A 27,346-nucleotide genomic window follows, 5' to 3' on the forward strand; every position below is an offset into this window, starting at 1 on the left:
TGACCACACGCCCGTCCTATCGGCATCCTCAACTGAGGATGATACGGCGGTCGGATGGTCCCGATGGGCCACTTGTGGCCTGAAGACGGAGTGCAACCTCTCCAAAATTGTATAGTGCCCCCCAGAAATAGTTAACGCTCGCTTTCGTGTTTTCTCAGCTTATTTGTAAATCCAAATTCTTACCCTACCAGAACTTGTTCACGAAAATAATACTGAATGCGCTCCTAACCTCCTACCCTTCCAGCTCTCAGCATACGCAAATGTTCTCAACCCTCCTATATCTCAGCACAACCGATTAATCATTCTTATTCCTTCTTATCGAATTTACAGGCCTAATTTCCTAAGGACCCGTTATTGAAGTACCATCCTGCTTTTCTTTCTGATGCTCTCTGTGCTGACTTTTACAGAGATCACTAAATTACCTCCACGGCCCCCTCAATCTACACACACACGCACACACACACACACACACATCCTCTCTACTCATCCCATAACATAAGCAATACTAACTTTACAATCCATTATATACAAACCCTACACAATGTAAGCCACAGTAACTACTATACTACTATATGGAAATGAAGTCCCATGCTTCTTTACAGAGCGTAGGGGAACGATGCGGGAGACCCGCACCGCCTTACTAGGCAAGGTCCTAATGGAGGTGGTTTGCCGTTGCCTTCCTCCGACCGTAATGGGGATGAATGATGATGATAAAGACGACACAACAACACCCAGTCATCTCGAGGCAGGAAAAATCCCTGACCCCGCCGGGAATCGAACCTGGGACCCCGTGCTCGGGAAGCGAGAACGCTACCGCGAGACCACGAGGGGCGGACATACTACTATATACCCTAGTGCTATCCATTCCTAAGGAAGCGCTGTGAAACTGATCTTTATTTCTACACACGTGACACTCAGCGGTAATCAGCCCTTCTACAACAATGGACAGAAGTCCCTCTCAGAACTGTTCCACAAATTCGGCGATCGCTTCCCCTCAACACAAATGCGTTACTTTCTCTTCTTCCTTGCCTTCTCGCTTTTTTCTACAAACATCTCCATACTCAAAGACTACAAGAACACACCAAAATTTTTCGAATTACAGCAATCTGTAAACCACTGAGTAACTAGAACCGAGATGACCGACCAAAAAATGATATTCGCACTCTCGAATACTGAAGTCATTGATGTCATTATTCTTACAGTTAAATGTTACGTTCGCGGTCTCAGTTGATTGGCATTCGACAATGAGCTAAGTATCGGAAATACACTCTCTTGACCCCTGTTACTCTGTAAATATCTGTACCGTCCTTACGACTTCCTCTCTACTCATTACGTAACATAAACAATGTTAACTTTACAATGCAGCATATACAAACGCTACCACATTAACTTTACAACACAGTATATACACATTTGACACAAAACAGTGCACTTATCCAGTATATATCTACAGCATGCGAAATTTTTTTTTTATTCCTACAGCGTCTATATGCCCCAATGCTCTCCAATCCTAGGAAAGCACCGTTAACCTGCTCTTTCTCTCTACAGACCCGACACTCAGAGTTAATCTTCCCTCTTACATCAGCGGACCTAAGTTACCCTCAGAACTCTTTTTACAAATGCAGTATCGTCCCCCCTAAGCATAAACGCCTTACTGTCTCTCCTTCCTTGTCTGTTCGCTTTTCTACAAACAACCTCAGACTCATAGACTGCAAGAATACATCTACTTTCTCCATAATATTACACGATTTTAGCTGTACTCAATATCATGCACTAGGCTACACCCTACCCATCACTAGTTCATCATAATTCCAAAGATATAGACTTCAAATTAATTCTCTACAAACGCTGAACTTTATCTATGTGAAGCATGCTGTAAACCACTGACTAACTAGAAACAAACATACGCAGAATGATATTTCCACTCTTGAATACCGGTCTCAGTCATGTAACATATTCGAGATCTTAGCTATAATTTACATGTCAACTAAGGTCTGTCCCAGGTCTATAGAACAGACAAGCGAGTATCCAACACACCACAATCGATCTTCACTAAACCAAATAAAGGAAGCAAATGTGCAGAAGTAGTCAACCGAACAATCTACATCCCATCGAATAACACTCAAACCCAAATCAATCATATTCTCAAAATCTGACTTCATCACCAAAGCCACCCCACACATACTATTACTTCGCTATTCGGTCTTCTAGAGGACATCAAAGTTAACTCTTACAGATCGATACACTCCAACAGGTCTCTGCATTCGGACAGCTGCTCCAGTTATTTATTATTATTTATTATCATTTATGATCATTTATTAATATTTATTATAATTTATTATTTATTATTACTTATATCAAGCGCGAATGATCGCCACGTGGTCCAAATGAGTTAGTACACATCGCCACCGGCAGAAGGCCTCATTTAAGATGTCCGATTTTGGTAGGGAGTTTGAATTTTGGCGGAAGATCATACAATTCGTTTACCTAACAAAAATGACTCCAAGTTCAACTGTGTTTAGCTCCTATCACAACCACCAGAGCGCTCTGTCATCACGTCAGTTGATTACACAATTACCATTATTCAAGATGGTTGCACCCAGTGTGAAACGTGTTACCTTTCCCGAACCTGCATGCTACAGTAAAATTCCAACTTGGCTTTAGTCACACCCTACACATCGTTCAGCTGATCCCATTTCCAGATTTTTGTGCATCTGATATCTGCAATTTAAGTACGAGAAAGACATATCCATTACCTTCTGCAGCCTGTCTAGAAACAGGACGATCTCATTTACTGCAACAAGACCTTGTCTTGACCATTCGCCGGAAATGCAAGCGCCGTCGGCGGCATTTCAAAGCCACGTATCTGTCCATCTAAACAGCCGTCCACCCAGCCCCAGGACCAGCATGCCAAAGTGGGCTCTCTCTCTATACCTGCTCTCCAGCTATTGTCTAACCACATACACTGCACAAATAGATTCCTGAATAGCACAGATCTCTATCCTCCCCTGCAACTCCAACTCGACATCCTCCGGTGGATGAGATACGAACTAAGACACAGTTGGACTCCAGGCCTCGTAGCGAGCACGGTGGATGCTGCTGCGATCTCAAAGATGTGTACTAAGTATGTTGGAGAACAAGAGATGACCGTACTGTTTGAAATAAAGACTTGAGTCCATTACCCACAAATTCACAGGAGGTGATTTAGATTAGTGTAAGTGCAGTTTATTATTATTATTTGACGCGATTTTGATAGCTTATGAGTGAAACAATAAGTGACAGCGAAAAAATTCAAACTTAGTAGGATGAGGTGGCCTATTTCGTATGTGTGACCAATTATCGTTTTGGAATTTGAACTTGTGAGCGATTTTTTGTTATGGATGTAGCGTAAATGGCTTTCTTGCCACCAAAATCAGGCACATTGAATAAATAATAATAAATGATTGAACTTGGTGCGATTTTCTATGTTAGTGGAGGTAGGCCAATAATAATAATAAATGATAATAAAAGATATAAATAATAATAAATGATAATAAATGAACATAAATAACAATAAATTATAATAAATGAACATAAATAATAATAAATGATAATAAATAATAATAAAGATAAGCCTGCCATTATCCTGTTGGAATTCAAATTTGCCACATTTTTTTCTCATGCGTTAGGTTAGTGGATATAGCCCAATTGGCCTATTTTCCCACCAAAATTCAAACTTCCCGCCATTTTTTCAGAATGGTTAGTTTAGTGGAGATAGCCCAATTGGCCTATTTTCCCGCCAAAATCCGCCATCATGGATGACGTCATCGGCGACATCTTGAATAAATTTGACAACAATGTAGAGTGGGGCACAAACCGCTTTGTCCTACTACTAAGACTACCAGTCTGGATGGCCTGGTCATTGCTTAGGGCTAAAATAAAATGTGCATGAAAAGCGAAAGTGTATTTGCTCAAATTGTAGTACAGCAGAAGTACTACAAGATACTGACCAACACAACGATTTCGGCATCTTTATCTATAATAACTGAGACATAGTCGCAGACATCAATAGCAGAACTGGGAAACCTTCTGCAGTCTTCCAACAAATGCAACCCATATGGCAAGCAGACTCCAGAAATCCAATTTAATTGGATTCCGTACCTTCCGTTGCAATAACAAGCCTAGCATGGTCAGACGACAACTCAACTGAAGAAAACATCTTGTGGTGTCGAAATTTGTAGTATGTTTTAAAAAGAATAAATGACGTTAGATCAAAATACAGCCCCTGATTTTGTCATCATTACTCAAGTAATCTGTCCAGCTGCAGTCCAACTTGAAAGATTTCCAGAGAAGGTGTATATTTTACTGTGTAGACTAGTGGTTAGAAAATTAATAGTAATATTTGTTTTTGGGGAAGTCTTGTGAATATCATTGTGTAGAGCGGCTTCCTTAGTGTAAATTCCATCTTGCCAGAAATTCCGTCACGCCACAGAGTTTCAATTTTGTGTTAGTAGATAGCATACAGTTTAGATCAGTGCATCTAGTTTGAATGTTTATCTAGTGCAGTAACTTTCTGGTAACAGGATTTCTAATAACAGGTATCTGTAAAAACATCAACTTCAGTCGATAAATTTATTCCTGTTTAATAGCTTGCGGTCTCAGAGTACAGTGAGAAATCTGCACAGAAATTTTTAGTATTACTTTATTCTCCTTTGGTATATTTCGCATACATTTCAAACTCAGTAGCGCCATTTGAGACATATCTATTTCATACACAGCGCGATATGGCTAGGGACTGTGCTTGCTGTGAGCGGACACAAGGAGAGTTGGCTGCTGTCCGTAAACAGATGGAAGCTGCGTTGGCTACCCGTCAACAAGTTTCCAGCTAATGTGGTGACGTCAGGGCGCCAGCGACGAGACCCGCACCTTCTTTGGTGCCCCTGATATCCCCTGCTGACCCGGATACGCAACATGTGACCGGTCCGTCCTCACTCCAGAATGGGGCCCGCATCTCGTGGTCGTGCGGTAGCGTTCCCGCTTCCCACGCCCGGGTTCCCGGGTTCGATTCCCGGCGGGGTCAGGGATTTCTCTGCCTCGTGATGGCTGGGTGTTGTGTGCTGTCCTTAGGTTAGTTAGGTTTAAGTAGTTCTAAGTTCTAGGGGACTGATGACCATAGATGTTAAGTCCCATAGTGCTCAGAGCCATTTGAACCATTTGCCATCCAGAATGGGTTGCAGAGAGTGGCGGGTTCGCGTGTCACTGGGCGGAAATCGAAAGAGGGAGCAGGCCATGCGGCTGGCAAGCTAAGTCTTAGCAACAGGTACGAGGTGCTACACAATGTTGATGATAACCCTGACCCAGTACGGGATGCCTCTCCTGTTGGGTCAACGGTCGATTTTCCTGCCCAGTCCGGACACGTACAGAAGGTGGGTATGCTTGCCTTTGGGAGCTCCAATGTAAGGCGGGCGATGGAGCTCTTAAGGAGATAGTAGGTAAGGCGGGAAACAATAACAGGGTGCATTCGGTATGTTTGCCGGGAGGTCTCATCCGTCATGTGGAGGAGGCCCTGCCGGTGGCTATCGAGCGCACAGGGTGCAACCGGCTGCATGTAGTGACACATGGCACGAATGACGCCTGCCGCTTGGGTTCTGAGGTCATCCTCGGCTCCTTTCGGCGGCTGGCTGATTTGGTGAAGGCAACTAGCAACTCAATCGGGGTACAGGCTAAGCTGTCTATTTGTAGCATCGTACCCAGGGTTGATCGTGGTCCTCTGGTTTGGAGCAGAGTGGAAGGTCTTAACCAGAGAATCAGGCGACTCTGCGACGGTATCAGATGCGAATTTCTAGACCTCCGCTGTCGGGTGCAGAATTGTAGGGTGCCCCGTAAGAGGTCGGGCGTGAACTACACGCAGGAAGCGGCTACTGGGGTAGCGGAGTACGTGTGGCGTGAACATGTTGCTGTTTTGGGTTAGAGAACCTCTTCCTTGGCATCAAAGACGATTTGCCTGTTAAATAATCCACAGTGACCTCAGAGAATCTTGGTCCTCACAGATCGGACATAAAAAAGATTAATTTGATTTTAGAAAACTGCAGCAGCATTCAAAAAAAAGTCCCAGAATAAGTATCGCTTACTGAAGGTTATAATACACAGCTAGTATTGGGAACAGAAAGCTGGTTGAAACCAGACGTCAATGACAATGAAATCCTAAGTACAGATTTTAATGTTTATAATATGGATAGATTAGTTTCCAGTAGTGGCGGCGTGTTTATTGCAGTTAAAAACTCCATAAAATCTAGCGAGGTTATCACGGATTCCGAAAGTGAATTAGTGTGGGTGAAACTGAGTAGCAAAGAACGGTCAAAAATACTGATCGGATGCTTTTACAGACCACCTAGTTCAGGATCTGTAGTTGTAGAGCGCTTCAGACTGAACTTGCAGAATATCATTAGTAATTTTCCTGATCATGCCGTTGTAATAGGTGGTGACTTCAACTTACCAGGTAGAGATTGGGAGTGTTATGCCATCAAAACTGGTGCCAAAGACAGGGATTCTTGTGGCATGTTCTGGATGCCTTGTCCGAAAATTACCTTGAGCAGATAGAGAACCAGCTCGTGAGGGTAACGTCTTAGACCTCCTGGCAACAGGCGGACCTGAACTTATCGAATCAGTGAACGCAGAGGAAGGTATCAATGATCATAAAGCTGTGACAGCATTTATGACGATGGGTCCTACAAGGAACGTTAAGAAAGGCAGGAAGATATATTTCCTCATCGAGGATTACAGGATAGAAATTTCAGAATATCTCAGGAGTCAGCATCAAATATTCGGTGATGAGGACGAAGATGTGCAGAAAAAATGGAAAAAATTCAAAGGCATGTTTCAATTTGCCCTAGACAAGTACGTTCCCAGTACGGTTTTAATGAATGGGAAAGATTCACCATGGTTTAACAGCTATTTTAAAAAAGCGCTAAGTAAACAAAGAGCATTTTATCACAGATTCGAGAGAAGTAAAAACCCAGCTGACAAATAACAATTGATCAAAGTGAAAATGAGCGTAAGGATAGCAATGAGAGAAGCGTTCAATAATTTTGAAAGTAGGATGCTGTCAACCAATATGAGTAAAAACCCTAAGGGATTTTGGACGTATGTGAATCAGTAAGTGGGTCAAAATCATCTAGTCATTCTCTCAGGGTCCACACCGGCACCGAAACGGAAGATAACAGAGAGAAGGCCGAAATACTGAATTGGATCTTCGGAAGATCGTAACGATGTCCCTCCTTTCAATCGTCGTACGAACGTCGAAATGGCAGATATTCAGGTAACCAATCGTCGAACTGAAAAGTAGCTGCAATCACTTAGTAGTGGAAAGGCATCAGGACCATATGAGATACCTATAAGATTCTATAAAGATTATGAGAAGATGTAATTTGTCGTACATCGCTTGAGCAATGAAAGTTACCTAACGACTGGAAAAAAAAAAAAAAAACGCAGGACATCCACGTTTTAAGAAAGACCGTAAGACAGATTCACACAATTAAGATCCACGTCGTTGACGTCGCTGTGTTGTAGAATTATGGAACATTTTATACGCTCAAGAATTACGACGGTTTTCGAAAATGAACATCACCTTCATAACAATCAACATGGTTCAAAATGGTTCAACTGACTCTGAGCACTATGCGACTTAACTTCTGAGGTCATCAGTCGCCTAGAACTTAGAACTAATTAATCCTAACTAACCTAGGGACATCACACACATCCATGCCCGAGGTAGGATTCAAACCTGCGACCGTAGCGGTCGTTCGGCTCCAGACTGAAGTGCCTAGAGCCGCACGGCCACTCCGGCCGGCCAATCAACATGTATATCGCAAACAGGGATCCTGCGGAACTCAGCTCGCTCTGTTCCTCCATGAGATTCAAAGAGCAGTGGGCAATGGCACTTATGTTGATGCCGTGTCCCTTGATTTCGGTAAGCCATTTGACACTGTCCTGCATTGCCGTTTAATGAAAAACAAAGTACAAGTTCACGGAGCTACGGAGCAGGCTTGCGATTTCATTCAAGACTTTCTTGTAGATAGAATTCAACACGTCGCTCTTAACGGAACAAAATCGACAGATGTGAAGATACCTACAACGTGCTCAAATGAGGAAAGTTTCCAACCGATTTCTCATACACAAACTGCAGTTGACCGGCGTTGCCTGGTGAAACGTTGTTGTGATGCGTACCATCACGTTTCCGACTTTGATGAAGGTCGGATTGTAGCCTATCGCGATTGCGGTTTATCGTATCGTGACATTGCTGCTCGCGTTGGTCGAGATCCAACGACTGTTAACAGAATATGGAATCGATGGGTTCAGGAGGGTAATACGGAACGCCGAGCTGGATCCCAACTGCCTCGTATCACTAGCAGTCGAGATGACAGGCATCTTATCCGCATGGGTGTAACGAAATCGTGCAGCCACGTCTCGATCCCTGAGTCAACACATGGGGACGTTTGCAAGACAACAACCATTTGCACTAACAGTTCGACGACGTTTGCAGCAGCACGGACTGTCAGTTCGGAGACGATGGCTGCGGTTACCCGTGACGCTGCATCACAGACAGGAGCGCCTGCGATGATGTACTCAACGACGAATCTGGGTGCACGAATGGCTGAACGTCATTTATTCGGATGAATCCGGGTTCTGTTTACTGCATCATGATGGTCGCATCCGTATTTGGCGACATCGGGGTGAACGCACATTTGAGCGTGCATTCGTCACCGCCCTACTGGCGTATCACCCGGCGTGATGGTATGGGGTGCCATTGGTTACACGTCTTGGTCACCTCTTGTTCGCATTGACGGCGCTTTGAACAGTGGAAGTTACATTTCACATGTGTTACGACCCGTGGCTCTACCCTTCATTCGATCCCTGCGCAATCCTACATTTCCGCAGGATAATGCACGACCGCATGTTGCCGGTCCTCTATGGGCCTTTTTGGATACAGAAAATGTTCGACTGCTGCCCTGGCCAGCACATTCTCCAGATCTCTTACCAACTGAAAACGTCTGGTCAATGGTGGCCGAGCAACTGGCTCGTCACAATACGCCAGTCACTACTCTTGGTGAACTGTGGTATCATATTGAAGCTGCATGGGCAGCTGTACCTGCACACACCACCCAAGCTCTGTTTGACTCAATGCCCAGGCGTATGAAGGCCGTTATTACGGCCAGAGGTGGTTGTTCTGGGTACTGATTTCTCAGGTTCTATGCACCCAAATTGCGTGAAAATGAAAAACATGTCAGTTCTAGTGTAATATACTTGTCCAATGAATACCCGTTTATCATCTGCATTTGTTCTTGGTGTAGCAATTTTAATGACCAGTAGTGTAGTAGAAAGCGTCGGATGCTCGTTAAGGCTATGCGCAGATGATGCAGTTGTCTATGCCAAAGTAGCAACACCAGAAGATAGTAGGAATTTGCAGAACGACCTGTAGAGATTTGTTGATTATAGCAAGCTGTGGCAGTTGACCCTGATGGAAAAAAATGTAATATATTTTGCATACATAGGAAAAGAAATCCACTGCTGTACAGCTACACTAATGATGAGAAACAGCTGGAGACAGCACCTGCCGTAAAATATCTAGGCATGACTATCCAGAGCGACCTTAAGTGGAATGACCACATAAAGGAGATAGTGGCTAAAGCAGACACCAAACTCAGATTCATCGGAAGAGTCTCATGGAGATGTAACTCGTCCTCGAAAGAAGTGGCCCATAAGGAGCTTGTTCTCCCGATTCTTTCGTATTGTTTATCTATCTGGGATCCCAGTGAGGTAGGACTCATAGAGGAGATAGAGAAGGCCCAATGAAGAGTGGCGCGTTTCGTCATGGGGTCGTTTAGCTGGCGACAGAGAATTATTGAGGTGCTAAAATCTCCACTGGCAGACGTTACAGGTGAGTTTTGCATTACGGAGAGATTTACTATCGAAATTTCGGGACAGCACATTTCAGGTGAAGCCGGACAACATATTAATTCCCCCCTCTCGTACATCTCGTGTATTAACCAAGAGAAGAAAATTCGAGAAATTAGAGCCAATTCAGAGGCGTACCGACAATCATTCTTCCCACGCACTATTCGCGAGTGGAGAAGGGTTGGAAGGATCATACAGTGGTACCGAAAGTACCCTCCGCCACACACCATTAGGTGGCTTGCGGAATATGATGTAGATTTAGATGTAGATAGTTTCGGAGGTTTTCCGTGGTCACCTCATAATCCCGACACTGGATAACCCGTCCATACATTCCCATTTGGGACTTTCTCTGTTACTGGCGTGCTTGAGATACCTGAAAGCTTCTAACTTTACAACTCTGGAACAGTCCGCCTTCTCTAGAGAATGTATTCTATCCCTAGATAAATGTTAAAGATCAATCAGAAATGTGCAAATAACTCACAATATTAAAAAAAACAATATTAAAGAAAACAGAAAAGAGCTAGTACGACTCGAGCTCTTAGGGTTTCGTATAAACTTAATTATGTTCATTTACAGGTTCTGACGGCTGACTATCGAGTATCAGATATACGACATAAATGGCCATATATTTTAACTAATTGATGTTGTACATCTCAAAGGATCCATAGACCATACTATTTGTTATAAATTTCGATTTGGTACCTCTACCTGTTCCGGTCAAAAAAAGAGTCGTAACAGAGAGACAGACAGATGGACAACAAAGTGATATTATAAGTGTTCTGTTTTTATTTAATGAGGTACGGAACGCTAAGAAAAGGAACAGACTTATTGCCTTCAGATAATCTGCTCATCATAAACAAATTTTATGATCACAAGCAAGACAAAACACTGTGTTGTGCTATTTCTGTTACAGACCTTCCAACGTAAGTAGGTCATTACAGTCAGATTAAGAGTTTTCTAACACATTATCTGTGGAGTCGTGCCCTCAGACGTACGATCATTTACTCTTTCTAACTGATTGTTTAAGTGCGAGTGTAGCTCTATGTACAAATTAGAAAAGGACACTCACAGTCTTCTGATCTGAATCGATTACATTCACGTACACTTCTTGTATAGTACTCCTCTTGATATATACCTTATAGCTACGTTTCAAGACACGATCAATTCCGTTCAGGTGAACTGCTACATCCTAGCTGTCACTGACAGAAATATACTATCGCCAACAAACCTCAAAGTTTTTATTTCCTTTCCTAATTTTAAATTTCGTTTCCAGATTTCTCCTTGGATTCTTTTACTGCTTGCTCAATGCACACTATAACGTGGGAAACGCACTATCCCCTCTTCCACTTCCACTTCCTTTTCAACTACTGTTTCCCTTTAATGTCCTCAGTCTCATGTAACTGGCATCTGATTTTATCGCAATATGTAGGTAACCTTTTTCTCCATGTATTTTATCTCTGTACTTTTACGCTGTCACTCGAAACACCACAAAAACCTAAATTTCCTTAGTTTTTCTTTAAAAACGAAATCACTCGAAACACCACAAAAACCTAAATTTCCTTAGTTTTTCTTTAAAAACGAAATCATTGATGCATTGATGATGTTCATAGTTGCCTACTGGAACGAAGAGTAGTGGACACTTGTATATCGCTAGATTCCTCAGGAAATACAGGGTCGTCCGCAGCTTAGGTTAGTTAGGTTTAAGTAGTTCTAAGTTCTAGGGGACTGATGACCATAGATGTTAGGTCCCTAGTGCACAGAGCCATTTGAACCAAATACAGGGTCGCGAACTGTCGCGGAATATTTGACGTCTTTATTAAAGAGTGTATCAGTCGCTGTTTTTCAGTATTTCGGTGACGCTCTTCTATCAGAAAGAAATGACCTGTAACCATTTGTGCATACCTCCCCCCGACTGGTCCCAAATGTGACTCATTGATATTTTGATTTTTGTAACGTGCGCAATTCAGCTATTCTGAACATTTACAACAAGTAGCCAATCTCTACACCACTTGAAAATCTTATCAGGATATGCGCGCTTGTAAATCGAGATACCTATTCCCTGGTCATCGGGGCCCACTTCGAAGCGGGACTCATCACTGAAGACAATTCTACTAAAGTCAGTGAGATTCCAAGCCGAAGATGTGTCCGCAGATGACTCGGATAGCGGTTGGATAGCAACATGAACGTTGCCTGCTGTGCTGTCCGACAAACCCGGAGTGATCGTCTAGGGTCCCATTTCTTTTCATAGCAGGACCTCTGTGGTTGCCATCTGCAACACTCTCACAGCACGGCGGTATGTCGACGATACTCTACGTCCCGTTTTGTTGCCTCTCCTGGCAAGTAACCCTAGGCTTACATTTCAGCAATATAATACCCACCCGCACATGGAGAAAGTGCCTACAGCTTGTCTTCGTGCTTACCAAATACTACTATGGCGAGCAAAGTAGCTGGATCTTACCCCAGTTGAGAGGGTTTGGAGGATTATGGACAGAGCACTCCAACCACTTCGGGATTTTGACGATCTAACGTGCCAAATGGACCGAATCTGGTACGATATCGCTCAGGAGGACATTCAACAACACAATTAGTGCCAAACCGAATAACTGTTTGATTAAGAGCCAGAGATGGATCAAGGCGCTGTTGACTAAATCAGTACGTGAAGCACATTCTCTTGAATAAATAATTCAGTTTCTTTTACTTGTAACGATTTGTTTGTCTGCTTGTGTATAGTATAACTACCAATATCCATCAGATTCGGATAATTCCTCCCTGGTTCTTTTTTTTTTCTTTTTTTTTTTTCTTACAGTGTATTACGCATCGAGTCTCTCATTTAGGAATCGCATTTAAGTGTTGGTTGTGACTGAGAAGAACAAGTTATGTCCAATGGATGAAGGAAAAACGGCTACCATCACCAGTCGAAATTCGACAACGGCACGAACTGTGGTTTATCGTTCCGCGATACCGCTGCACGTGTTATTCAAGATTACCAGCCGAATGCAGAGCAGATGGTTTCAACGATCCCACGTGTGTAAAGAGAATACGTAATTGTTGCTTTCAGTGGGGCCGTACCGTACCTCATGCGGGATCTCAACGGAACCACGCGACTAGCGCCCGAAGAGACAGACATATTTTCCTCTGGGCTGTGTGAAGTCATGCAATCAGGTTACTGTCTCTTTAGCACAGCGCGACGACGTCTGGAACATTAAGGGCTATCAGCACGGCGCCCATTGTTGCGGCTTTCCTGGATGCGGCAGCATCGACAGTGATGAGCCCAATGACAACATTGGAAGGAGGAGTGGCCTCATGTCGCCTTTTCAGATGAGTCGTGGTCCAGCATACAGCATGACTATGAAACATACCTCCGTGGAGGCTCGAACGACAACTCATGTTCGTCACCGTCATATGTGCCCAGCACACGATGCGAGATTGTTTGGGCAAGACTCAGTATCAGATGAGGGCATAAAATAGTAATTGGATCCTTCTGTCGACCACAAGACCCATCTGAGTTCGCATGTAAGTAAACTCCACAATCAAACAGTAATCATCGGTGGAGACTTTAAGCATCCAGCAATCAGCTGCGAAAATCATCGTTTTGTTAGTGGTTGGCTTGACATCCTATGAAGCATTACCAGATACCTTCACTGAAAACTACGTAGAACTCATGATGGGAATATATTAGATCTAATGGGAACAAATAGATCTGATCTCTTTGAGGACGTCCAAATTCCTGCAAGTATCCGTTAGTATAGCAGCAATGGTAGCTGAAGTACACAGGGCAACTAAAGTAAAAAGATTTATATACTCAGTAAATTAGGTAAAAAATGTTGGTGTTATGACTCAACGAGTAATTTGAAACTTTTAGCACAGGATAGGAGCATGTAGAATAGCTATGGATCAAATTTAAAAGAATAGTTGACCATACATTGGACAGATATGTTCCCAGTAGATCAGTTCGTGATGAGAGAGATCCTCCATGGTTTACAATAAACAAACTTGTAATGAAGCAGAGGCTACTGCATAATAGATGTTAAACAGATCATAGGGTTGTACATAGAGAGACGCTGAATGAAACAATTTTCGCTGTCAAGAGCAGCAGATTATTATCAAATCATCTTTCACAAAGTTCAAGGAAATTCATGTCATACGTAAAGATTGTTAGTGCCACAAACGTTAGTGCCCATTAACTCGCGAAGCAGGCAGGAACTGAAATTGCGAGTAGCAAAACAAAAGCTGAAATGCGTAACTCCGTTTACATATATTCCTTTATCAAGGAAAAGAAAGGAGAATCATCCAAATTTAATTCTCATACTACCGAAAAATTGAGTGAAATAGGATTAGTGCCAGTGGCGTTCAGAAACAATTGAAATCATCAAAATTCAAGAAAGTTCCTGGGCCCGATGGAATCCCTGTCAGATTCATTACTGAATTTGCATCTGAGTTTGCCACTCTTTTAAGTACAATATATCTTAGACCCCTTGAACAAAAATTGTGTCCAGTAGTGGGGAGGAAGCAGACGTTACTCCCGTTTAGAAGAAGCGTAATAGAAGTGATAAGCAAAACTACCATCCAATATCCTTGATATGGATTTGTTTTAGAATCTTAGACAGGTCAAACATAATGATATATCTCGAACTGAAAGACGTTTTCATGCCAACCAATATAGATTTGGAGAACATCGATCATGTGAAACTCACTCGCCTCTTTCTCTTACGACTCTTATAACTTTCGATCAAGACAGTCAGGGAGAGACGGCATTGCTCCACTTCCAAAAAGCATTTGACTCAGCGCCACATGTACACTTATTATCGAAAGTACGATTATATGGCACGTCAAGTGAAATTTGTGACTACTGAAGGTTGTTCGGTAGGGAGGACGCAGCAATTTATCTTGGATGGAGAGTCACCTACAGACGTAGATGGGCTTGCAGATGATATTAATAGTAACTTCAGACTTTTCATAGATGAAGTAGTTAACTACAAGCACATGTGACTGTAGACACTCCCGGCGTATACAGTTCATGAAAAGCCAGGTGGTAGTATTATAAAAACGCGACGTTTCGTCGAGTGACATACTGGTTGTCTTTTGACGAAGTGTCGAGATTTTGCGGATGCCGTCCTACTTATATTTGTGGTGTGTCCCCCTCGACTTGGCTTCTGGAGGCTGGGTGAAGGGAGTCCGATGGGTGGGATGGGGGGAGGGGGGTGAAGGGTGGCCGGCGGGCGGGATTTGGGGGGGGGGCGGGTGAAGTCGCGGTGGTGGTGTAGTGGTCGGCCGTTCGCATCTCTGTCAGAGGATTCTGGCCCCATCTTGCAAGAAGGACGTTGGTGGGCGCGCTCTCGACGAATTGCCACTATGGCTGGATTCTATGCCGCACTCAGCTGGTATCCTTCATCACTATTTACAAGATTCTCATGAATCCTGATTTCGATGGCGTCTTTTATGACGCTGTCCCAGTAGCTGGCGGCTGCTCGAAGTCAGATTTGTGGTCTTCCTGTGATCTGCTGTTGCTTCATATGCCAGATGTATTCCTCGCAGCGTTTAGAATACATGCTGTCCAATGTACTGTTAACCGCATTCGCAGGCGATGCTGTAAATTCGTAGTATGTGGAGCTACAGTAGGCCTTTCACAGAGCCAAGCCACTCATTCGTCTTCGGCGGTGATCAGAAGACAGCATTCATGTTCGATTTTTCCAGAGGCCTAACAGTTTTGGCTGACAGCGGTCCCAAATACGGAAGAAAAGCGAGTCTCTGCCTTCTTCTCTCTCTTTACCAAGACCTGTCTTGTCTTGAACGCTCTCCTGTAATGCGCTTCGCTGTACCCATTTTTGCGGAGTACCCCCCTTAGGTGCTACAGTTCGTCTGCGAGGCTTTCTTCGTCACAGACGACTTGCTCTCTGTGTACGAAGGTGGACAGTACTGTTTGCCACTGAGCTGGATGGTGGCAGCTTACTGCATGCCGCCACAACTTTGTGTGAGTCTTCTTCCTACATACTGAATGGCCAACAGTGCCATCTGCCTTCTTCCTTATTAGTACATCCAGAAACTGGAGACAGGCATTCTCAGTTTACATAGTGAAGGCGATGTTTTCACGGAGACTGCTAAGGTGGTCCACAAACTCATCCAATGCCTGCCACGCTCACAAACCACTAAAATATCGGCAACATAGAGGTAGAAGTGCTTGAGCTTTTAGCGACCAATTTGGAGGGCCACCTCCTCAGAGAGGTCCATGTATAGATTTTAGATCCCTGGAGCAAGAAGGGATCCCATCTGTCTGTTTATAAAACTCTCTGATGCACTTGATGCACGTGGTCGTCAATACGTGTTCAAAGAGATTCACTATTTGATGCTCGAAATGTTGATTCAGTACAGCCAAGGAGTCTTGAAGAGGTGCTTTCGTAAAGAAAGAAGTAATATAGAAGCTCCCTAGAAAGTAATCTCTTTGTAATCGCACATCCTCAAGTATTCTGACGAAATCCTCCGACCTCTTCATACGGTGACAACAGCGTCCCACAAGGGGTTTTAGGAGTGTCGCCAGATGTTTGGCCAGTGCATACTTGTGCGAAGTGATAGTGTCGAATATTGGGCGTAGAGGCACCCCTTTTTTGTGTATCTTTGGGCCCTTCTTTATGTATCTTGGGCAGTCCATATAGGCGAAGTGTCCTTGGCGCTCTGGGATACAGCCGTTTCCTCACTACCCCTGGTAGGTCTGAGTTCTTCAGTAGCGACACGGTTTTTCTGTTCATTGTCGAGGTTAGATCCTTCTTGAGTTTCCTGTAAGCCGGGTCTTGTAGTATAGAGCTGATTTTATGCGTAGTCGTTGGTGTCTAACGTCACCGTTGCATTTACACTGTCTGCTAGAAGAACCATCGTGTCAGCGTTATCCCTCGGTGCACTCATTGCCTACGTTTCCGCTGCAGTCATGTCCGATTTCGGAAGTCGGGACTTGTCGATGACCCTGTAGGTTCCAATCTTACGGACAAAGAACTGGTTGCAGCTATAAATCCTGCCATCGCAAAATGGTTGTAGTTTGCACCTATCCCAAGGACCATGCCGAAACAGGACGTTATTAGCAGCATGGAGCAAGCAATTTGGGGAAGGGAGACGCACATGAGATCAGCTCATCGACAAGACCCGACTTCCGAAAGCGAACGTGACTGCAGCAGCAATTAGGAATGGGACATGGAATCCAGGGATAGCGTCAATTCGTCGAGAGCACGCCCTCCACCGTCCTCCTCGCGATTCAGTGCCCGAATGCTCTGACAGAGATGCCAACAGTGCACCCACTACCGCCAACATGGCGATTTCACCTCCCACTCTGCCTGCAGGTTTCTCTGCAACCAGCCTCCCGGAGCCCCGCGGAGGGGGGAGGGGGCAGTGCAAACATAAGTAGGACGGCATCCGCAAAATCTCCACGCTTCGCCAGAAGATGATGAATAAGTCAATCGTCGATAATACTACCACCCATCTGGAAACTGAGAGATTTTCTTCAAGTCGACAAGTTCAGTCTGAAAATTTTTGTATAAAATAAGGTTTGAAAGTGGTTACAAGGATCGGCAACTTGTTTCAAATGTTAAGAAATGTGGAGCCCACAAAACGGAAAACCTTAGTATACTACGACTATATGAGCCACAGCTGGATGTTGTCAACTAGGTATAACACTTTGTATGAATATGGAACGTACTGGTCTTATGGGCTCAGTCGCATGCAAAGCAGGTGGCAGACTGCGAATTATCGGTACAGTACTGTTGAAATGTATGAACTTTATGAAGGAGGTTATGTACAAGTTGCTTGTGCGACCCATTCTAGAAAATTCTCGAGTGTGTGTGTGTGTGTGTGTGACCTGTACTAAATAGGGCTAACAGGGGATACTAAACGTACACAGAGAAAGGCAGCACGAATAGTGTTTAGTTTGACCCGTGGGAGAGTGTCACAGAGATGCTGAAGAAACTGAAGTGGCAGCTCTTGAAGACAGACGTAAACAATACCGAGAGAGCGTTCTTAAAAATTTGAAGAACCTGCTTTGAATGATAAATTTAGGAATATACTACAGCTGCTTACGTATCGCTCCCGTAGGGATAGTGAGGAGAAGAGTAGATTTATCACAGCACTCATTCTTCCCGCGCACCATACATGGCTGCAATGTGAATAACCCTGATAACTGTTACAATAGGATGTACCGTCTGCCATGCACTTCACATTGGTTTGCAAAGTATATCTGTATATTTAGATGGTATAGTGTGGCGTGTTCTCGACGTCGTCGTGACGTTATCGTTCAACAGCGTAATTCCGGCAAGCTGCCCGTGCTCTGCCGACCTACTTCCATGAGACACTGCTCAACTGTCGCTCTGCCAAACACGTTCTCCAGATCGCTCAGCCAATTAAGACGTCTGGTCTTATTACACTACATACGTAAAATAAGCAAAATTTCGTAATTTGCTAGTCTTTCTGCTGTTGCACATATAATGCCCAGAAATATACATAGGGGCAGAGGTTTTCTGAGCATCCCTTCACTGACATCGTTTCGCGTCATCGAACTTCTATAGATTTCGTTACAATTGACTCCAGCCATTCGAGATAGTTAGTTAGTTAGCTATATATTCCACAGATCTTCGGACTATTCTTTTATCGGAATTACGTGTAGCGAGTCAAGCCATGGAATTCAGCTCGGCTCGCTAGGAAGGACTAACCGTTCGCTCCAGTGCTCCAGCCATGGTCGCAGCCGCCTCTCGTATCTGGCGTCACTGGACTGCCGACTGGAGGAAACTCAGCTTTCCTCTGCGAGTCTCCTTAGTCGTGACCACCCCAACCCACTTCCCCTACAGCTGCTCTCAATTATTCAGTGGCATCTCTAACGGTGCACTAAATATTTAAATACTACTGAGACAATAAAAACATCTCTAAGCTAATTAAATACTTTTGAAAACGGGTCAGCTCTGTCACACAGAAAAGTTACGGTTGTTGACGTCAACAGAATTAAATATCGAGAAACGAAAACAATCAGGAACTGTGAATCGTTACATAAACGCCATATTTTCTGGAAGAATTATTAAACATCTCGAGTTCCGGATAGTGGTGTGATCTTTAATTCATTTACCGTAATGCAACATTTGAAATCCCTGGAAATACAAGCAATTTAAATAGCGTGTCTTTGGACAGCGATATGAAACAAAACCCTGTAATCTTCACTACGTAGACGAAACGGTTTAGGACGAATAATTTCGAATCAAAGACCACGTGCGAAGACAACTGATGACCATCTACTTCGATATTCTACAAACCATTCTGAAGTGCTTTGTAGAGGGTACTTCAGATTGTACCGCTTATTAGGACCTCCTACAGTTCCACTCGAGTACTGAGCCTGGAAGAAATGACTAATTCAATTCCTCTGTGGGCACTGTGATAAGCTTAATCCTGTGTTCGCGCCGCTTGCTGGAGTGATGCGTAAACTGTTGTAGTATATTCCTCCATTACTCCCTCAATGCTGATCTTTGAAAATCAGCCGGCCGGAGTGGCCGCGCGGTTCTAGGCGCTTCAGTCTGGAACCGCGCGACAGCTACGGTCGCAGGTTCGAATCCTGCCTCGGGCAGGGATGTGTGTGATCTCGTTAGGTTAGTTAGGTTTAAGTAGTTCTAAGTTCTAGGGGACTGATGACCTCAGATGTTAAGTCCCATGGTGCTTACAGCCAGTTGAATTTTTTGAAAATCAGTAAATAGGATTTAGCGACGTGGCGTCTATCTTCGATGGTCTGGAAGTTGAGGTTTTTGCCAGCACCACCGTAAGGCTCTCCCACGGGTCGAATAAACCTGAGACCATATATGATGCCCTTCTTTGTGTGCGTTTAACGTCTCCTATTAGTCCTGTTTGGTATGGGTCTCACGCAATTGAGCAGAGTACTAAGAAAGGCCACATGAGCTTTCTTTAAGTAATCCTCTTTGTAGACTAACTATATTTAGCCAGTACCACCGTCTACCACAGAGACTACGCCATAATTCCATTTCATATCCCTCAAGTTTTACAACCATTTTTCTTTTTGACTTGGTTTCTTCCAATTGCAAGTCATGGTTATTGCTGTCATAGGATACTGTGCTGCTCTGGTTTGTGTAGTGCTCATTCATTCTTTGTAAGCATTCAATATCTCCTGTTAGTCCTATCTGGTATAGGTCCCACACACGTAAGTAATATTCTGTAATGGGAAGCATGAGTGATTTATAAGCAGTCTCCTTAACAGCTTCGCTGCATTTTTCAGTACCCTTCAAACGAACCGAGGTCTGCCACCTGCTTTACCTACGATTTATCCTTTATGATCATTCCAATTAATGTTCCCAAAAAATTTTACACCCTAGTGCTTATACGAGTTGCCTGATTTCAGTTTTGGTTCACTCATATTGTAGTCTAGTATACTACACTCATAGCCGCAGACCTGTGTGACAACTGAAATTGTAGAAAAGAAGTCTATTTAATGAAGTTAATGAAATTAGATACGTTTGTGAATGTGTTATTAAAAAAGGCAAAATTTTATTTCACCTTGTAACTTTGTTTCTAACTATAGCATACACATGTTCAGAATACGGTGTTAAATGTGTTTTCTCTCATATCTCTGAATTTGTAAGTGACTAACAGCTTCAACTAATTACATTGCCTGGAGGTTACTGTGTTGAAGACGTTGTGAGACGTTTTTCTCTCATATGGTTCCACTGTAAAATTGAGTAAATAGGTGTACTTAATGTAGTTTAGCTTTTCTCTCATTAAAGCATTAAACATGGCTGCATTGTCAAGGTAAAATTAGAACAATTGCGGCCCTCGATCGCGGGAATGAAGTCTTTTTGACCTAGGTTTCGGCTACTTCTAAAAGTGCGTTCATCAGAAAAAAAATGTATAACTGGCATAAATATGAAGCGATCAGACTGATGATACTGCAGCTCGACATGTTGTACAGCCCTTAGTGGCTTACCTCTTATGTTTTCTATTTTAATATTTTGTGAGTAAAGCTTTATCGCTTCATATTTATTCTATACATGACATGCCAGTTTTAAATGTTTTATTTCTGATGAACGCACTCTTAGAAGTAGCCAAAGCCTAGGTCAAAAAGACTTAATTTTCACGACCAAGGGCTGAAATGGTTTTAATTCCTTTTCTCTCACTTTTATTTCCTTTAAATGAGGATAGGCCGATTATTATTTGGACTATAATGAAATCAGAAAATAAAAATTTTACCAAGTTGGCAAACTATGTGATACATCTTTTCCTGGGTGTGAATGAAACAAAACTCTTAAAACTGGGCAAATCTGTAACAACCTTAACTGTGTGTCATAAAGATGCAATAAGTCAACCCATTTTTGTGACAGGTGAATTTAACTCTACTTTCCCTGCTTTAGACTTCGTGCTACATTGTTGTGTTCAGCAGGAGGGCGGGGGGGGGGGGGGGGGGGGGGCGAGGAGCGTTACTTTGTGAAAGTTAATCTTCGATATTTAGAATACCTCATTTCTAATAAAAACTTTATTGCTATCATAATTAAAGTATAAATGTTAAAAGTTAATCTTCGATATTTAGAATACCTCATTTCTAATAAAAACTTTATTGCTATCATAATTAAAGTATAAATGTTAAAAAAGTCCACATATGTACAAATTAAATGTCGAAGTAGAGGTTTTGTTTCGTTGCAAAATTGCTCAGTTTTACAGTGCAATATATTTTGTAATCCGAATAAATTGTATAAAAAGATTGCCGTTTTGACACCTTGGATAAATTTCTGCAGGCGCCAAAGGCTACAGAAACATTACCGAGTGCGACTGTGAACTGAAACTTTTGAGACTGAAGTGCTTTTCAGATAAACGATATTTTTGTACTTTGCTCGTTATCAATTACTGAATCTAAACCATATCCATACGGCCATCTATTAAACTGCAGCGAATAATAAATTGTGCTTAAATTGAAACTGGAAATATGGGATGGGTACTAGGCACAGCTCTTGTCCTGCCTGCTTTTACCTTCCTATGAGTCGTTCCTCTCAGCTGTACAATTTATAATTAGCTTTAACTGCAACCCCTAATGTCCATTTGATATAGCGGATGGAAGCGGGTTTGAAGCTCACATGTAACTAATACGACAAGTGTAACAATGAGATTGAGCGAAGCCTACGTAACAATTTGCTAAGAAAGAGATAATTGATTCTTTCGAGACACTGGCTTAATTTCAAAAAAGTGGTGTCAGAGGTACGGTTTTCAATAAATGCACGTCTGTCTTACATCTCCTGTAGGGACCATGACAATAAAATAAAAACACGACTGAGGCTACTTTGTTTCGTTCAGAACGCGAAAGAAACAACAAGATCCATTGTTACTACTTGTGCAAGCTATCGTGATTGATATCGCCTTCTGTCCGAAGACTAGCCCGATTAAACTCTTCACGCTAGTTCATCCCGAGTAAGCCCTTGCATTCCTACATAACAATTGCACCCTATATCAGTTTAATCAAGCCTTGGTCTCCCTCTAGAATTCTTATCCACGACATTTACTTCCACTGCCAAAGTACGTACTCTTAACTGATGTCTTAGAATGAGTCTTGTTACCGATCCCTTCTTTTACACAAGTTGTGCCATGCATTTATTTTTCCCACTGTTGGAAAATGCTATACATTGTTGAAAGTTGTTATAAAATTGATATCTAAAATAAGAGGATTAAAGCTTGATATTAAGAGTGTATTCAGCATGATAGAAACTAAATCGAAATGATATTTTATTAAACATTAATAAGTGAATATAAAAAAATTTGGTGCGCTGGGTCCTGTGTCGAAAGCCAATCAGATTATCCTCCTGGTAAACTGGTGCAGTTTCTAGTGGATTTTGTACTCATTGTACCATCTATTGTCTTCACTCCCATCTCGCAGTCATGCCTCGTCTACTACAATCTGAGTCAAAATATGGAGTGAATCTAGGAAAGGAATCTAATGACTTCAATGGCAGAAATATCACAACCGACCCCCAGCCATCTGCGTTCGATGCCTAAAAACTAACCTGGGATAGTGCTCCTGTCGTGTCTGTTCCTGGTTTCTACTGCAAATTTCTCTTTCAGACTAATACCTCTAATTCAGGGATTGTGTTACTCCAAGAGTTTGGAAGGAAGTAGAAGCTGGTCACCTGTAGTTCGAGGTCCCTCTTGCCCGCCACAATGAAGAACTCTGTAAATGAGCTGGATACCCTGGTGTGCCTTATCGGAGCCATAAATTTAAGTTCTACGTTGAACACAAATTATTCAGGTTGGAAACAGATAATCAGCCTTCGACCAAGGTATTCACTAGGCCCTGTAAAACAGGAAGGATCGCCTGCTGGCGGTTAAAATTTCTGCCTCCCATTTTCAAGTAATGCTTATCAGAGATGCGGGCAATCAAGTGGCTGATAGTCTCAGTCAGATGTTCCAGTGTGACCTGGAAGTTGTCGAGACGCCGCAAGTAGCTAGGAATCCGTAAGTGTTTCTGCTGTTCTGGGAGAGATACCCTTGCTGCTCAGAAAACAAAATAAGGGTGCCCATTTAAGTAATGTCAACAACTGCTTATAGACAGTTGACCGGTGCCAGGATATTCCACTGATAAATGCCTCATGTGTTATTGTAACTGCTACGAGGAGGATCAAGATTCGTCTTCATAAGGAATTGATTCTTGTAGTTTTTGAATACCTTCACCAGTCTGTACATTTACAAAACCATCATGAGGATTGAAGATCGTTTCACTTGGACAAATTTTAATGTCTATATAAGGAAACTAGTATGCCAGTGCCAAATACACTAAATAGTTAAACCTAATTTTAGTACCCGCAGTGACAGTCTGCATTACAGTCGGACAGAGAATCCTAATGATATGCACTTTATCGGCTACGTGGGGGCTCTACACTGTTCTCAAAGAGGTAAGTGATACATATTTGTGGAGCTACTCGTTTTGTTTGGTTTCTTCTGAGGAAATCTGTGACAACTGCTGTTACCATTTGCCACCTGGTCATCTGCCACCGGGCCAAAATATTTTGGTGTTTTAGGCACCTAAGATTTTAGTGAGTGATAATGAGCTGCCCTTTCTATCCCAGGAGATTATGTTCTACTAGTGCAATTTCTCAAATGACGACCACGCCTATTACAGGCAGCTGTCATTTGCGGAACGAGTTAGTCTTATTTTGAAATCAGCCATGATCGTTTTTCATACGCAGTCTCAGGGAAAATGGGGTCAGTCAATCAGCTGGCTTAGTTTCACATTTATCACAACTGTGCATGAATCCATAAAACTATATACGCCAAACTGTTGTTATCGTTTACATTTAATTTGCTGATAAGGGTCAATATCTGATCTCCTTTCTGGGGATATTAATCGAAAGGCCATCAGAAAAAATTGGGAAGCTGCTAGAAACATTAATCGCCTTGCACACCGGAGGGAGGGTGTCCAATATGACGGGGGCAGGCTCCCTACCTCATTCAAGATTGGTGACGTTGCTTTTTTAAAGAATTTCAGTCCTCAGAGAAAGATTGCCCAGAAGTTTACTGTTCATCTACATCTGCATCTACATGGATACTCTTCAAATCACATTTAAGTGCCTGGCAGAGGGTTCATCGAACCACTTTCACAATTCTCTATTATTCCAATCTCGTATACTACGCGGAAAGAATGAATACCTATATCTTTCCGTACGAGCTCTGATTTCCCTTATTTTATAGTGGTAATCGTTCCTCCCTATGTAGGTCGGTGTCAACAAAATATTTTCGCATTCGGAGGAGAAAGTTGCTGATTGGAATTTCGTGAGAAGGTTCCGTCGCAACGAAAAACTCCATTCTTTTAATGATTTCCACCCCAAATCCTGTATCATTTCAGTGACACATCCTCCCATATTTCGCGATAATACAAAACGTGCTGCCTTTCTTTGAACTTTTTCGATGTACCATGTCAGTACTACCTGTTAAGGATCCCACACCGCGCAGCAGTATTCTAAAAGAGGACGGACAAGCGTAGTGTAGGCAGTCTTCTTAGTAGGTCTGTTACATTTTCTAAGTGTCCTGCCAATAAAACTCAGTCTTTGGTTAGCCTTCCCCACAACATTTTCTATGTGTTCTTTCCAATTTAAGTTGTTCGTAATTGTAATACCTAGGTAGTTAGCTGAATTTACGGCTTTTAGATTAGACTGATTTATCGTGTAAGCGAAGTTTAACGAGTTCCTTTTAGCACTCATGTGGATGACCTCACACTTTTAGTTATTTAGAGTCAACTGCCACTTCAGATATTTTTTCTACATCGTTCTGCAGTTTCTTTTGATCTTCTGATGACTTTATTAGCCGATAAACAGCAGCGTCATCTGCAAACAACAGAAGACGGCTCCTCAGATTGTCTCCCAAATCGTTTATATAGATAAGGAACGGCAAAGGGCCTATAACACTACCTTGGGGCACGTCAGAAATCACTTCTGTTTTACTCGATGACTTTCCATCAATTACTACGAACTGTGACCTCTCTGACAGGAAATCGCAAATCCAGTCACATAACTGAGACGATATTCCATAAGTACGCAATTTCACTACTAGCCGCTTGTGTGGTACAGTGTGAAAAGCCTTCCGGAAATCCAGGAATACGGAATCGATCTGAAATCCCTTGTCAATAGCACTCAGTACTTCATGTGAATAAAGAGCTGGCTGTGTTTCACAGGAACGATGTTTTCTAAACCCATGTTGACTGTGTGTCAATAAACCGTTTCCTTCGAGGTAATTCATAGTGTTCGATAGCAATATATGTTCTAAAATCCTGCTGCAAATGGACGTTAACAATATGGGGCTGTAATTTAGTGGATTACTCCTACTAACTTCCTTGAATATTGGTGTGACCTGTGCAACTTCCCAGTCTTTGGGTACGGACCTTTCGTCGATCGAACGGTTGTATATGATCGTTAATTATGGAGCTAATGCATCAGCATACTCTGAAAGCAAGCTAATTGGTATACAGTCTGGACCAGAAGACTTGCTTTTATTAAGTGATTTGAGTTGCTTCACTACTCCGAGGATATTTATTTCTACGTTACTCATATTGGCAGGTGTTCTCGATTCGAATTCTGGAATATTTACTTCGTCTTCTTTCGTGAAGGCATTTTGGAAGGCTGTGTTTAGTAACTCTGCTTTGGCAGCACTGTCTTCGATAGTATCTCCATTGTTATCGCGCAGAGAAGGCATTGATTGTTTCTTGCCGTTAACACTTCACATACGACCTGAATCTCTTTGGATTTTCTGCCAGGTTTCCAGACAAAGTTTCGTTGTGGAAACTGTTGTAGACATCTCGCATTGAAGTCCGCGCATAATTTCGAGCTTCTGTAAAGGATCGCCAATCTTGGAGATTTTGCGTTTGTTTAAATTTAGCATGTTTGTTTCGTTGTTTCTGCAACAGTGTTCTAACCCCATGTGTGTACCAAGGAGGATCAGCTCCGTCGTTTGTTAGTTTATTTGGTACAAATCTCTGAATTGCTGCCGATACTATTTCTTTAAATTTAAGCCACATCTGGTCTTCACTTATATTATTGATTTGGAATGAATGGAGATTGTCTCTCAGGAAGACGTGAAGTGAATTTTTATCTGCTTTTTTGAATAGGTATATTTTTCGCTTTGTTTTCGAGGATTTGGGGATTACAAAATTCAATCTCGCTACAACACTGGGCCCACCAATCCCTATATCGGTTTTGATGCTCGTTATTAAGGCAGGATTATTTGTTGCTAAGAGGTCAAGTGTGTTTTCACAACCGTTTACTATTCGCGTGGGCTCATTAACTAACTGCTCGAAATAACTTTCAGAGAATGCGTTTAGCACAATTTCGGATGATAGTTGATGCCTACCTCCGGAATTAAACATGTATTTTCGCCAATATATCGAGTCTCCACCCACTATTATCGTATGGGTCAGGTACGTGTTTGAAATAAAACTTAAGTTTTCTTTGAACCTTTCAGCAACTGTATCATCTGAACTGGGAAGTCGGTAAAAGGATCCAAGTATTATCTTATTCCGGTTGCCAACAATGACCTCTCCCCATACTAACTCACAGGAAATATCTACTTCAATTTCGCCACAAGTTAAACTACTTCTGACAGCATTAAACACGCCACCGGCAACCGTGTTTAGTCTATCCTTTCGGAACACAGTTAGGTTCTTCGCAAAAATTTCGGCTGAGCTTATAACCGGCTTTAGCCAGCTTTCAGTGCCTATAACGATTTGAGCATCAGTGCTTTCTATTAGCGCTTGTAGCTCTGGTACTTTCCCAACACAGCTACGACAATTTACAACTGTTATACCAATGGTTCCTGTATCTACGTTCTTCCTGTGTTCAGCCTGCACCCTATGTGACTGAAGCCCTTCTTGTGTTTTCCCGAGGCCCTCTAACCTAAAAAACCGCCCAGTCCACGCCAC

This window comes from Schistocerca americana, chromosome 2 (assembly GCF_021461395.2).
Source record: "Schistocerca americana isolate TAMUIC-IGC-003095 chromosome 2, iqSchAmer2.1, whole genome shotgun sequence".
Lineage (NCBI taxonomy): Eukaryota > Metazoa > Arthropoda > Insecta > Orthoptera > Acrididae > Schistocerca > Schistocerca americana.